Source organism: Sinocyclocheilus grahami, unplaced genomic scaffold (genome assembly GCF_001515645.1).
Source record: "Sinocyclocheilus grahami isolate Dianchi unplaced genomic scaffold, SAMN03320097.WGS_v1.1 scaffold6.1, whole genome shotgun sequence".
NCBI classification, from domain to species: Eukaryota; Metazoa; Chordata; class Actinopteri; order Cypriniformes; family Cyprinidae; genus Sinocyclocheilus; species Sinocyclocheilus grahami.
The window spans coordinates 506,663-520,787 of NW_015505185.1; the positions used below are offsets into that span (position 1 = coordinate 506,663).

The 14,125-nt window shown below is 39.5% G+C and overlaps 1 protein-coding gene across 1 annotated transcript in view; it reads left to right on the forward strand.

Annotated features, from left to right (window-relative positions):
* LOC107587798 (MDS1 and EVI1 complex locus protein EVI1-like) overlaps window positions 1-14,125 on the forward strand; it is a 182,622-nt gene that overhangs the window by 144,749 nt on the left and 23,748 nt on the right. The window lies entirely within an intron of this gene.

The window sequence follows — 14,125 nt, forward strand, 5'->3', positions numbered from 1 at the left end:
TAAGGAAAGAATGAATTTCCTTGAAGCAAGGAAGTGAGGGAGGAAGAAAAAGGAAGCAAGGAAAAAAGGAAATATGGAAAATAATAAGGATGGAAGGAAAGCAGAAAGAAGGAGCAAAGGTAAGAAATGAATGAGGAAAGAAAGAAAATGAAAAAGGGAGTATAAGGAAGAATGAACTTCCTTGAAGCAAGGAAGTGAGGGAGGAAGAAAAAGGAAGCAAGGAAAAAAGGAAATATGGAAAATAATAAGGATGGAAGGAAAGCAGAAAGAAGGAGCAAAGGTAAGAAATGAATGAGGAAAGAAAGAAAATGAAAAAGGGAGTATAAGGAAGAATGAACTTCCTTGAAGCAAGGAAGTGAGGGAGGAAGAAAAAGGAAGGGAGTATGGAAAGAAGTAAGGAAGGAAGGGAAAATAAAATGAAGAAGGGAATTTCTTTAAAACAAGAAGGTGAAAGAAAAATGAAGTAAAAAAATAAAAAGGGAGTAAGGAAGAAAGGTAAGAAATGAAGGAAGGAAAGAAACAAGGAAGAAAGACAGGAAGAATTAACAGAAGGAAGAAAGAACGTGAGGATGGAAAGAAGGAAGTAAGGGATAGGAAGAATTAACAGTAAGTATGGAAGGAAGGAAGAAATGAACAACAAGAAAAGTACAAAGCTTAAGAATTAGTCGCAATACTTGGGAGAGATTAAAGGAAAAACGAGAACTCAAGAAAGTGAAAAAGAAGAAGATAGAGTGGAGGAAAGAGTGGGACAGTTAAAAGTGAGATGACAGCTCTCTTGTCAAACAAACAGATATTTAGTGCGAGCTCATCAGTGGAGCCGGCGCTGTGTACACACTCTCCACATCTTCATAATGAGGAACTTTCACTCTTTATAAACAAGATGGAGGGAGAGGATTATTCACTGATAGAGAGAAGCAGAGGGGAGTCGGGGTCTCTGTGTATGACTGATCTCAGTTATGTTTTGACAGATTTAGGCTTTTGGGTTGAAGGGAAGCTTAACACCAAGATATTTATGGATTTTTGTGAGATATTTTTGGACGCATGTGCAGTTTGGCTTGTGGTATGCTGTAGTTTGGTGTTGGTTTATTGAATGGTGATTTTGTTCTAATAAACATCGAAAAGCAGACTGTAGAAGGGAACATTTGGGTAATTGTAAAAAAAAAAGAAGAAAAAAATTATAATAATAATAAACTGAAATATATGCACTATATACTGTTTTAAAAGTCAAAGATTTTTTCAGCAAATATGCATTAATTTGACTGAGTGACAGTCAATTCATTTATAATGAAGATTTCTATTTAAAATAAATTCTGTTCTTTTGATTTTTTTTTTATTTATCAAAGAATTCTGAAAAAAGTATCACACACGATAATAATAAGAAATGTTTCTTGAGCAACAAATCAAGCATATTAGAATGATTTCTAAAGGATCGTGTGCTAATGAAGACTGAAATAACTGCTAAAATTCATCTTTGTCATCACAGGAATAAATTACATTTTAAAATATATTAACTAAAACAGTTATTTTACATAGTAATAGTATAAAGGAAATATAATATTTCACAACAATACTGTTTTTACTGCATTTTCGAATACAGAATTCTTTTATCTGAAGTTTAAAATTGTTATAAGATTTTCTTTAAATAAAGATATTATATATTAAACTTAAAAATTATATAATATTTTGCAATATTATATTTGTCTATAATACTATGTACTAAAATGCTAAGTACTAAAAAAATATTATATATAAGAAACCAAAATCATTGGCATCACATTCAAGTGAAATCTGAAACATTTAATTCCTTACTATTAACATCCCTAGTAATTAATACAAATGAACTGTGATGGTTGTGTAAGATGTTCAAGCTGAAAAAAGGTGTCACAAGGTAGAACATTTCCTTAAATCTGTATGAGTGCACTGCTTTGAAGGTAGGACCCAAAGGGAGGTGAGTGTGTATAAATGTGTGTGTGTTAATGAGAAGAGAATGTGTGTGTAATCAGTAGCCGTTTCCTGTCTCTCCGTCTGCAGGGCCCCTCTCTCTCTTTGGCCTTTGTTTCAAACTCCATCCAACAACTTCAGGGAAACTACCATCTTTGGTGTGGTCAGTGTGTTTTTGTGTGTGCCTGTTTCTGTACTAATCGATATTTCAGGGCCCTACAGATGTTGTTCGTCCACAAGAGAGAAGGAGAGAAATGTATCAATGTTAGTTTATGTAAGGAGAGCGTGTTTATGTAAAGTTCGCTGAGGCTTCTTGCATTAGGACTTCATCACTGTGAAGACTAGAGAGAGAGAGAGGGGGATGTAAAGAAAGAGCAGAGGAAAGAGCTTTGGCGTTGTGAGTAATGCAGAGAACGCGATGAAAGATGGATGAAGAGTTATGCCAGGAGAAAATATGGAAGAGTGAAATATTGGAGGGATGGAGAGATGACGAGCGACGAAAGAGGGAGAGAGAGATGATCTAGTCATATCCCAGTAGTGTTCCATCACCCCAAACTCACAATAAGCATCGATCCACCTGTACCTGTGTGTGTGTGTGTGTGTGTGTGTGTGTACATTCAGCCATAAAAGCTATAACTGGCCCTCATAAAAGCAGATTTATCAGGCCAGGCCTGCCCGGTGCCCGCACGCCACCCAAAAGCATGTGACACCTCCATGATTGGGCTGGAATTGAATAAACCTGCACTATTGACGCCCATGTCTGACAAGTCAATCAGCTCCTGGTTCAAACACACACACTCACAGAGACTAAAACATGAGAATGGAAACTCCTGAAAGACTTTTTGGGTTTCTGCATACATTTAATATACAAACAAACTCATAAACGCAAGCATGTGGCCATTTGTGTCGCAGCGCTTCAGCGTCTTGCTGGGTTAAATATAAACTAACTCTAACTTTGCTCCCCTTTGAAGCTACTGAAAACCAGTGAAGCTCTAAATAGGAGTTACCAAATCTCGCTGCGACAAGTTAATTAGGCCGAGTTGTCTTTTTTATCCTCTTTGAAATGTTGCATTCGGTTAGTTCTGCTTGCAATTAAACTAAAGGGTGTCCATTTCCTTTTAAACGCTCCTTAGATAAACTCTCAAACATAGCCTTCGGAGAAGTCCTGAGTAAAAGTCGCCAATGCGATAAAGCCTATAGGAATCCAGTCGGAGAAAACGATCACAGGACTGGAGAGGAAATTGGTCTTTTTTTCCCTCTCAAGCCTACACTGAGCATCACAGCTAAGTGAGAGGAAATCAAAGAACATAATGTTACATTAATAGGCTGTGATTTACATTATCTGCACATAATCCCGGTTGGCTTTTTGAAATATCGGAATTCCATTTCTGAATGACGCTTTTATTTGACGATCTTTTAGCACTCGCAATTAAAAAGGTGCGAACGCATTATGGTGGCAGGCCAAAATGAAAATTGCTGCCGCATGCCTGCTAGCACATCAGTAACACGTGTGCGCCGGTCGCCTCCGAAACACCTGCGTTTGCAGCCTTAAAATTGTGGGGGGGTTTTTTCAGTTTAAAGGGTGGCGCTGAAAAGATTGCGTCGTGCGCTAAGTGCCTCTTACATGTGTGATTATTAAAACGTAGAACTGACTGTTTCAATGGCCACAGGAATGTCATTTCCCGCTCGGTTTAAGACACCGAGCGACGGCCTGTGGATGTAATGAGCCTTTTTTGTGATATCTAATTTCCCATTACGATAAAGGTGCATGTGAGTGTGTGCGCGTGTCTGTTCCTCCGCCCGGTAAGCACACCGGATAGGCCTATCTCTCAAATATTAAATATGAGGCTTTAAATTGGACACGGCGTATGGGAGAGCTTGCTGCTGTTAGCTCTCAAGTGCATGACACATCAAAGGCTCTCAGACAGCTCAATAAACGTAATGAATGTTCAACACCCCGCCTCGGATCTGAGGTGGTACGTTCTACTGTTTTAGCATTAAAATAGTCTTTTAAAAATGATGCACACAGGATATTAACCTTGTAAAGCCTGTCATGTGAAATAATGCTCAGGAAAATCTAAATGGAATAGTTTATTGAACCTTTAGACAAAAGTTGGCATATGTGTTTTTGTTGATGCTTTAATCAGGATTTTATGAATATGGAGGTCATATACATACTTGAGGAAGAAAAAGGAAGGAACAAACTGAGCAAAAATATTTAATTTGGTGCCGATATTTATATAGCCAAATGTGAAGATGAAATTAGCTTGTAATGTAAACCAATGAGATTTTTATAACAGAATAGCAGGCTACTTACATAAAACGCATATAAATATCAATTGTCACTCTATATCTCCAATAATACAACTGTCTGTATGATATTTAAATGCTTAGTTTTATGATCAAAGCTCATAAAATGCATATGTTTCAATGCAATACAATGAAGATTAAGAGATGTAGAAATAAAGATTCCTCAAATGCCGGATGTTTCATATTTGATACATTTTAACTGAATTTTTCTAAAACATTATGTATGGATAATCAAGTAAACCTTCATTTTGAAATATTACTAGCAATATAAAAGTTATACTTATGTTTGCTTTACAATAATTTGTAAAGATTTCACAGCCAAAAAAAAACGTATACCACAACCTGAAGATGGATGTTTTTAAAATGATCCTAAATGGCCTTTTACTTGCTAAAAATATATAATCTATCAATTACACGACAGCATTTTCAGCAAAGTTTTGATCATACTGAGGCCACAGAAATTTGCATATTAAATATAACATAGTAGGCTTTATAGGGTTATCTAATTACCCTCCAAAAGATGTCTATATATGTGTGTTTTACTGTGGTAAATGAAGTTGATATTTCCAGCATGTCCTGTTGCATTTTAGGTACGCTTCTCCCGCCTCACCTAATTTATGTTTTAAAAACATTACCTCTGACACAGCTGCCAACTTTATCGCACCCCATGGCCGGCATACAGTTTGGGACATGTGTGTGTGTGGAAACGAAAGGGAAGTATCTGTGATTACCGCAGCCCCCTATCATAAACCCCTCCTTTCCCCCGTCCCCCTGAGGTGGCACATTCCAACAGTCGAGTGTGTGCCGTGCGGTGCCTGAGGCCACACTTCAGGAGAGACTTCTCAACCCCGAAAATCAGCGGTGTGAATACAAGTCCAGCACTTCCCACCTATGTTTTTTAGGGAAAAAAAATGCATCCCCCCGTGGCCCCTATAAGTCTCACGGTTTGAATAGCGCATTGTGCTACAGACTACTGGTTCTGTTTTAGGCCGGCCTGTGTTATTGCGCCCGAGTCACGTCTTGTCATTCCCGCTGTCAAAGCAATTAACTTCATGTTAGCCAGAGAACACAATCTATCTGTTTCGCACCCGACCGTCTGGCGCAACGGGTCCCGCTACTTATACACGAATGCGTTTCATATCCAAAACATAAATTATGCTTGTACTAACTGATCCTCCTGAGAAGACCGCAGCAACTTTTTAGGCTCTTAATGATGAATTGAAGATGTGTGATGTTGCATTAAAGTGGCGCATATTGCATTTAAACAATCAATCTGTGGTAGCTGTTCGTTCCACACGGTTGTTCTTCAAATATAAAGACTAAATTATTCAGCATGTAGGTGGAAGTTTTGGGAGCTCAGCCAGTTTTGTTTTCACTTGGATGTGTGTTTGCTTGGAGATGAAACATAGGCCCCTCGTCATGCATTCTGGCCCCAGGGCCCGCAGGGGACACGACGGGTGAGACTGCACAGACGGGGCCAAGATGATGGGGTACTAATTCAACACAACGCACTCCTGAAATAGACGGCAGAAACACTCTCTCTCTCTTTCTCTGTGACCCTGGCGAAGAAAAATAATCTTAAATAATTAGGAGCGAGGCAGGGACCGGGTGAGAGGGTAAACACGGCGCAGGCGCGATGGACTAAGCCAGGGCACCTCGGAGGAGGGGGGCGCACTGACCCCGTCCACATAAAGCTGTGATTTATGGCACGCAGGGCGCAGCAGCGGGGATGCAGTACCTCTCTCGGAGAACCAAATTACTGTGGTGGAGATTAACACACGTGCTATGGGCCTACTTCCAGATCCAAGGAAATTTTTTATTTACATTTTTCCACTTTCATTTCCTCCCTTCTCTTTTAATGGTAATTGGTTGGTGTTAGGAAAGAGAGCTCTCAAAGCCCCTCAAGAGTGTTTTATTTAGGGATACAGATGGAGAAGAATGGCAGTTTTGTGTGCCACACATGCAATATTTTTTTAAATGTCAAAACATGCAGAATTGCACTGACAGACGTGCCGCACTTAATAAATCATCTTGTCAAGTTTTTATATTATTTGTTTGTTTTTTCTGCTTAATTATTTTGGTTTTGTTGCAAATTAAAAATGTAGAAACAATATTTGCATCCACGTTGGTTTCACATTTGAAAAACATTTTTACCACTTTAAACAAAAAAATAATAATTTATTGATTGATTTTGAAGTGTCAAAAGGTGTAGCCATCATGTACTTAAAGGGGTCATATGATGCGATTAAAATTTTTCCTTTCTCTTTGAAGTGTTACAAGCTCTTGGTGCATAAAGAATATCTGTAAAGTTGCAAAGACTAACATCTCAAATCCAAAGAGATATTCTTTATAAACGTTAAGAGTTCTAACACGCCCCCACATGTCTACGTCACGATGTGGGAAGATTTGCATAACGCCGCCCAAATGTTCACGCAAAGAAAGAAGGCGTAACTTTTATTCTCGCTGTAGTATTGTTGTTGCCGCCGCCGCCATGCCGTGGAGCGAAACTACTTTGTTTGGCCTTCCAAAAGAGGACCATATGACCATATAGCTGATCCGTGCTGGTTGGTGAGGAAATACATCAACTTCGCGCTGTGGATCGCCGGATCAGCTTTCACCGTGGATGAAGCGGAGTCCAGCCCGGGGTCATCACATGTGGTTGCCGCAAGCCCGCCCGTCGCCGCTCACTCAAGCCGGCCTCTGCTCACTCTAGGCCTCCGGCTGTTTTTGTCTCGTCGCTCCGGTCGGGACAAGGCATCACAATATGGCAAGGGGCATAACATTTCAGTCACTCACTTGAGGTATTCGGCCAATCACAACACACTGGATAGCTGGCCAATCAGAACACACCTCGCTTTTCAGGCCGGAGGCCTAGAGTTCACTCACTCTAGCCCTCCGGCTGCCGCTCACTCTAGCCCGCCGTGTGTGACGCTGTGTTTCGTTGTGAAAGTGAAACTACTTTGTTTGGCCTTCCAAAAGAGGACATGACTAGAAATCAGTGGTTAAGTTTTATTTACAACACTGTTCCAGAACACTTCAACCCAAATATCCCGATGTGTCCAGCGCATTTTATGGAGGACTGTTTCCTGATCCTGGTAGAGTAGACTACAATGCCGGCTGTTCTGACTCACAGACTGTAAGTACGTTTTTTATATTTAAAGAATTTGCCACTGACGATTCAAACGCGAGTTTTTTGGGAGGGCATCACAATATGGTAAGGGGCGTAACATTTCCGTCACACGCTTGCAGTATTCGGCCAATCACAACAAACTAGATAGCTGGCCAATCACAGCACACCTCGCTCTTCAGACCGATGAGCTTTGTAAAAATCGATGCGTTTCAGAAAGGTGGGGCATAGAGGAGAAACAATAATGTACAGTACGTGGAAAATAATGTTTTTTTTTTTACCTTAAACCGCATAAACACATTTCATTACACCAAATACACACAATAATGTTCTTTTTAGCAACATCATTTGACCCCTTTAAATAAATGCTAATTACTTTTTTTTTTTGCAACCCGAATGCATGTGAGTGTCAACATATTTAAGTTTTCAGATGAATTTTGTTTTCAAAATATAATTCCATTTTAGTCCGAAATATCAAGTTTTCTTAAGTTTGCTCCATTTGACAGGAACAGAACATGCCTTTTCCTAAAAGTGATATTACTAAAAACATAATGACTTTGACATGCAGTCAAAGGGCTCTTCTCTGTGTTATGTTTTTCTTGTAACGTGATGTTCAGCCTGGATTGCCGCATGCATTGGATGCTTCACATTTTAATTTGGTGGAAAAGGTAATTTGGTTTATTTTTAAACAGTCACTTAGCTACTTAAGAACTAAGAACAAATGATTATAACAAACAGTCATTATTTATTTCAAGAATTTCAGCCTTTTTTTCCCTTTTTACAATGTCCTGACAGTTCCATCACCTACATGTTTGTACTTTAAACCTCACAAAAATATCAACATGACTAATAAATTCAGAAGTCGAAAACATCGACTACACTCTTAAAAATAAAGGTGCTTCACGATGCCATAGAAGAACCTTTTTGTCTAAATGGTTCCATAGAGAACCTTTAATATCTGAAGAACCTTTCTGTTTGACAAAAGGTTCTTTGTGGCGAAAGAAGGTTCTTCAGATTATAAAAAGGTAAGAAAGAGATGGTTCTTTAAAGAACCTTTGACTGAATGGTTCTTTGTGGAACCAAAAATGGTTCTTCTATGGCATCGCTTGAAGAACCTTTTGAAGCACCTTTATTTTTAAGAGTGTAGGTGTATGAAATTGTCCAAATGAATTGCAGTATTCATGTATATCCCCTTATTAATGTTGTTGACGATGACATTGTTCTTATATCTGTCTATTTGAAATGTAAAGCTATAATAGCCACGTTTTAAGAACATTATATAGCTGTTTTCATTAGGTTTTCAAGCTATTAGAGGCAAACAAAAGATGACTAAGTGGTAAGGAGTCTCAGCCCCGGGCTCTAAATTGGTCGGTTGGAGCAGTTTTAAATGAGTTTTGGTTGAGCCCATTGATTGAGTGGCCCCGCACTTTAAATTAATAGCTGGTTGTGGAGTCCAGCGTCTGCAGGGAGGCGCGGTGCAAGCTTAATGCAGCTTTTCGCTCCTGTCAATGGGAGGTCTATCTCGATGAATGGTTGAACTATTTCATGTGGATTTGGCTGCGATATTTTCCCCCCTTTCTCGTTAGGATGTGCTGGAATGCATCTCGTACACAGTGTTTCCATTAGAGCGCGACTCCAGGGCCGAGGGAGACCGCAGGGAGCAGCTCCTTCCCGGCGTCAGTTTCTCGGCCATCTGGGATTCCCCTCCGCAGTCCGCACATCTTTAGCTAACGGCTTAATGCGCGCGGTCCAGATAAACAAATCCGAGCTGCGGCGCTGCCTGCCAAACTATTGCGTCTTGAAGGAGGCACGTGCAACGCGTAGCTGCAGCATCTAAACTTTAGCATACTGATTTTATGTAGCGAAACAAAATACAAGATGCAGCTTTAAAGTGCTCCAAAACAAACCAACAAGCGTGACCAAGAACATTTTGAAACAACTTAAAAGCGCTTTCTCACAAAAAAAAAAAAGTCATTTTAATTTGTTATTCTGTTCAAAGAGTTTATAAAACGCCAAACATTTAAAAATCCTCCTAAATGCTCCGATCACAACATGTTTTGTAGTTATTAATTGTTAGGCTATGGGTAAATGAAGTGACTCGCTTTTCCTAATCTATTAGGTTAATTAAAAACACATTCAAATGAAGCAATTCAATGACTTTTATTTGATGAACTTCTGTATTAAATGTGATTTTAATATTTATGTTGTACTTACTCAAAAATGGGTGGGTAAAGTTAGGTGGTGTAACTATCCAGTGATTGTAGAAAGGAGGGGGGAAAAGTTTCATTTAAAAATCGAATATTTTGAAAGAAGAAAAAAGTAATGTTGGCATAAGCTTTGTATAATGATTTATTATTTATTTAAAAATAATCAGTAGGCCTATAGCAATTCTGTTTTAAAATGTTATTAATACTTGAAAAATGCCAATCAAATAGCCTAAAACAAGTCGTATTAATGTGGCGTATCAAACGTGGGGATGCATCTCCATTTTTTGTCATGTGACAAAAAAAGCTAAACATGAAATAGAGAGGACCTCTTTGTGAACCTCTGTCAAGCAAGTCAAGTCATTTTTATGTAGGCTAGTATTAAGGCTATCACATATATCCTTTTTATGAAACATGAAAGTTTTGTTCAGGTTAAGAAATTGAGAAAAGATAGGCTAATCGTGTCCTAAAAAAGTAATGGGCTATATTTGTAATCAATATTTTTAACAAAAGAGTTTGAAAACTTTTTGAAAGTAATAATTTTGAAAATATTGTAGGCCTATTTTAGTATTTTGTACTTGTTCCACCACATTTTCAGAGTCTAAGACTACATGATTACAAACACGTGGTTTAAACTTGATTGTTTTAAAGGATTTCTCCCAAGAATCATCTCTGATATCTGTAGCAATTTGTCATTGATCCATGTGCAGTCAGCAGTAACGTGTAGTTTTAACAAACACCCAAACAAAAAAAAATCTGCCATCTAAATGATAGTGCTTTTATTTACTAAATTCATTATAGGGTCGGATTAAATTCAGTTTTATTGAATTCAATCATGTTTAAGCGTCGAGTTGCATTGTAGGTCGTTCGGGCGATTTTCTATTTGGAGGCAATACAACTGAATCTTTCATGTTCCATCTAGCAATTTGACGCCTTAATGTGTACGGCGTTGTGTGCAGCAATTTCGCAGCCGTGAAAAGAAATGACTCCCGGTCTCGGTACTCCACAGCTCCGCGCTTGACTGATGCGCTTCCCTCCAGAGAGAGAGAGAGAGAGAGAGAGAGGGAGAGAGAGAGAGAGTATTTGGCCTTCCGAAAGTAGATGCATTTAGGAATCTTTAAGATCACTTACAACAGAACAGCAACGCATTTTATGGACGACCGTTTCGTGAATCTAGGAGAGTGTGAGAGAGAGAGAGAGAGAGAGAGAGAGAGAGAGAGAGAGAGAGAGAGAGAGAGAGAGGCGGCCAGTTCTCTAAATAATACAGTCTCTAGACTCCTCGAATCTATCGAATTAAACATTTGTGCCCATTCAAATACTGCCTGCAGGGTTTTCCTACACATATGACATTAAACAACGTGTCACCAATGCAAAAAATGCAACTTCATTCCTGCGGAAAGTTTTCCTCCCGTTTCCAAACCCGGCTCACTACGCCATCTACCGGAGACGCTCCAGGAGTTGCCCCTGTCCCGTGCGCTCTCTTACCCCGTCTTACCCCTGGCTTGGTACAGATACCAGCGGCCCTTTAGTTTATCTGCTATAGCTTCCTCCTTTTCAGAACAATTCAGCTGAGGAGCCTCTATCACCAGCCTCCATCAGACCCCGGCCAGGCAATCTCTTTCCCAGATTACTTGTATTTAATACACAATGCATCATAAACCAAATCCCTCATCCTGACAGGGAGAAAATAGAACAGCTCATAGCTTGAGCTTTCCCAATTTATGGCTAAATTAAAAAGGCTTCCAACAATGGACAAGTCGAGGAATGGCAGGAAATCGATGCGCGGCGGACCGGGGTCTCTTTGCGGTTCTCAAGGGGCGCGGGTGTATGGGAATCTTTGGCGAGGGCCGCCGTATTTACACATGATTTTTCCTGTCCTTCCTCCGCTTCTGCCCCGCGATTTCATTAAACAATGGACATTATCTAGACCTAGAGTTCAATGTCAAAGATAGGCCAGGGAGACATATTCATCTTCATCAGAGTCATTATAGTCCCGTCAATGGATTGCGCTTCTTACATGCGCTGGGCTCCAAGAGTCTCACTCTTAACAAGAAGTGACTAATGCAATATGAGATCGTTCAAGTTCTAAAGTCCTTTAGAAACTAAAAAAGAGTGTTAGCTAATTGCTGAACCACTTGAAGAATCTTTATTTTAAATAGTTCGCTAGATTAAAAAACAAATAGGCCAAATAATGCAAAACAAAACGTGAATCTAAAATAACCACCTAATGTCTGTATAGGCCTATTGCATGAAAAAAAAAACATTTAATTTGGTAGAGATGTTGTTAAAAGTTTTCCTTCTCATAAAAAAGTTGAAAAAAATTCTAATTGGTGAAATAATGCATTTTGATTTGTGCATGTGTGAGGAGATGGGAGAGAATGTATTAGGCCTATCGTGTTCAGTCGTGGGCTAGTAGGAGCAGGTGTATTGTGCATGAGGGGGAAAAGGTTATTATTTGAAAAGTTAAAGTAGCTCTATTGGTGTTTACTAAAGCTAAACGTAAATGTTAGTTCTTAAATTAGTCGTAATGTTAATTGCACGTCATTTAGTCTTAAAGAAAACAATCTAACAGAGTTGGACTGAATACTTTCACTTGCACGAGCCTCGCGACGCAGGCGAGGAGGGAAACCGCCGCTGATTTCGTGATTACTGGATGGCTTCATCAAAGCGGGGAGATTCGGGTCTATCCACGAGCAGCCCCGTCCCGACCTCGCGCTGACCTCGCCTCTTCACCAGCGTGGGGGAGCCTCGCGCAACTTCCGACCGGTGGACACGCGAGACAGGTCCCCCCTCCTCCTCCTCCTCCTCCTCCTCCTCCTCCTCAGCGCATCTCCCTCGCATGGGACAAGAGAGGATCCACTGGAACGGGACAGACAGAGACACTCGGTGGACGATCCTCGCCGTCCTTCTGTTTCTTTTTCACACTCTTTCACTCGCGATCCGATGCCAGGAAGAGGGACAGTGAAGAAACCCGTCAGTCACACAGACCGACACCTGGGGACTTCCAGCCGCACGATTCGCGGAGGAACGGACTGAAGTTGGGACAAAGTTTTTGTCCGCGGGGAAATTTAGCGTGTCGTCCGCTTGATAAGAGCAAAACGAGAGGAGAGAGACAGCGAGTTTTTTTCTTCAGCAGGAGACACGGATACATGCCGCAGAACACCGCGGTCGCGTGCGAGCTTCATTCGGGGCTGTTGTGAGCTTTTTGGTGCGCTTTCATTGATTCATTCTTCCCAGTCAGATTTCCGCGGAGCTCTTAAGGTAAGTTAGGCGGTTTATGTTCTTATATAAACGTTTCTCTCTGACAAGCCTCGAATTAACGGTCAAATAAAAGTCCATTCATCCTTCACCTTTGAACTTGTTTAATTGTATCGAAATGAAGGGCTATGGCTCTGAAGCGTAACGCTTAAAGGCATTGTGTGTCGCTAGCATCTCCAGCTTTTTATTTATTTATTTTCTATTTGTCTATAGATTTTGTACTTTTGTAGTATTTCGTTATTTTTTTCCTGAGTAACATTGTATTGCCTTTTATGTACTTTACCGTTGAAACTTATTTTCTGAGCGACATTTCGCGTTTTATTTTTGTTGTAAACAATTGTGTGCATCGTTTTCCAAATGAAACGAATTTTGTTCAGTGAAAGTAGCAGATGGGTTCTCATCACAAGACAATAGAAAATAAAACTGAAAGTTATTACAGCTGACACATGTTTCTAGTTTTACGAGTTTAGTTTGTAGTAATAAAACATTTTTTTTCTTCTACAAAAACACATTGTTTTAACAATATCTTTCTAGACCATTGTGATACACTTTCTTTTGCTACATATCCTGTTTATTTTCTGACATTGAGTTTTTGTCCGTTTATTTGAACACCGATTATTTGTTTTTATATTTCTTTTAAAAAAGAGAGCGATGGTGAGGGGATCCGGGTTGTTTGGGAGGGGGTGAGTTTTGGCGTAAAAGAAATGTTTAGTTTGCACTTCAATGCAACTGTCCCGTTTTTTATTCGTTAATAATGTGTTCATGTTTGTTTCACATCACGGAAAGAGCGCGAGAGAACGTTCGTACGGACTGTAACGGTAGTTTGGCAGCTCTGTGAAAGATAAACCCCGTTATTTTTGTTTCGAGAGTTTTGGCAGAAAATGTAGTAATGTGAAGACTGTTACTGAGCAGACGTGAAAGTCTGTGTCTTTGTTAAATATTTTTGTCTTTGCTAAATCATTTGGTTTGCACGCAAATCTGCAATTTAGAACCTTTTAAAGCATTTCCTTTTTACGTTCAAATTTGTATTTTAAATGTATTGTAAAACCTTTAAATGGTTTGTTGTGAATATTTGCTGAAAAACTAGAGAACAACCAACTAGGTATTAAAATGTATAAATTATATACAATTTTTTAGGCCTGTTTCACAATTCAGTACTTCACCAAGTGCAAAAAAAATCATTGTGGTGTTGATGTGAAAAACTTCCTTGAACAGATGCCAGCGAGCTGAGCCACTAGATGATGTTTAAGATGAAGTTAAGAATGTTTTGTTTGTGACATTTGCT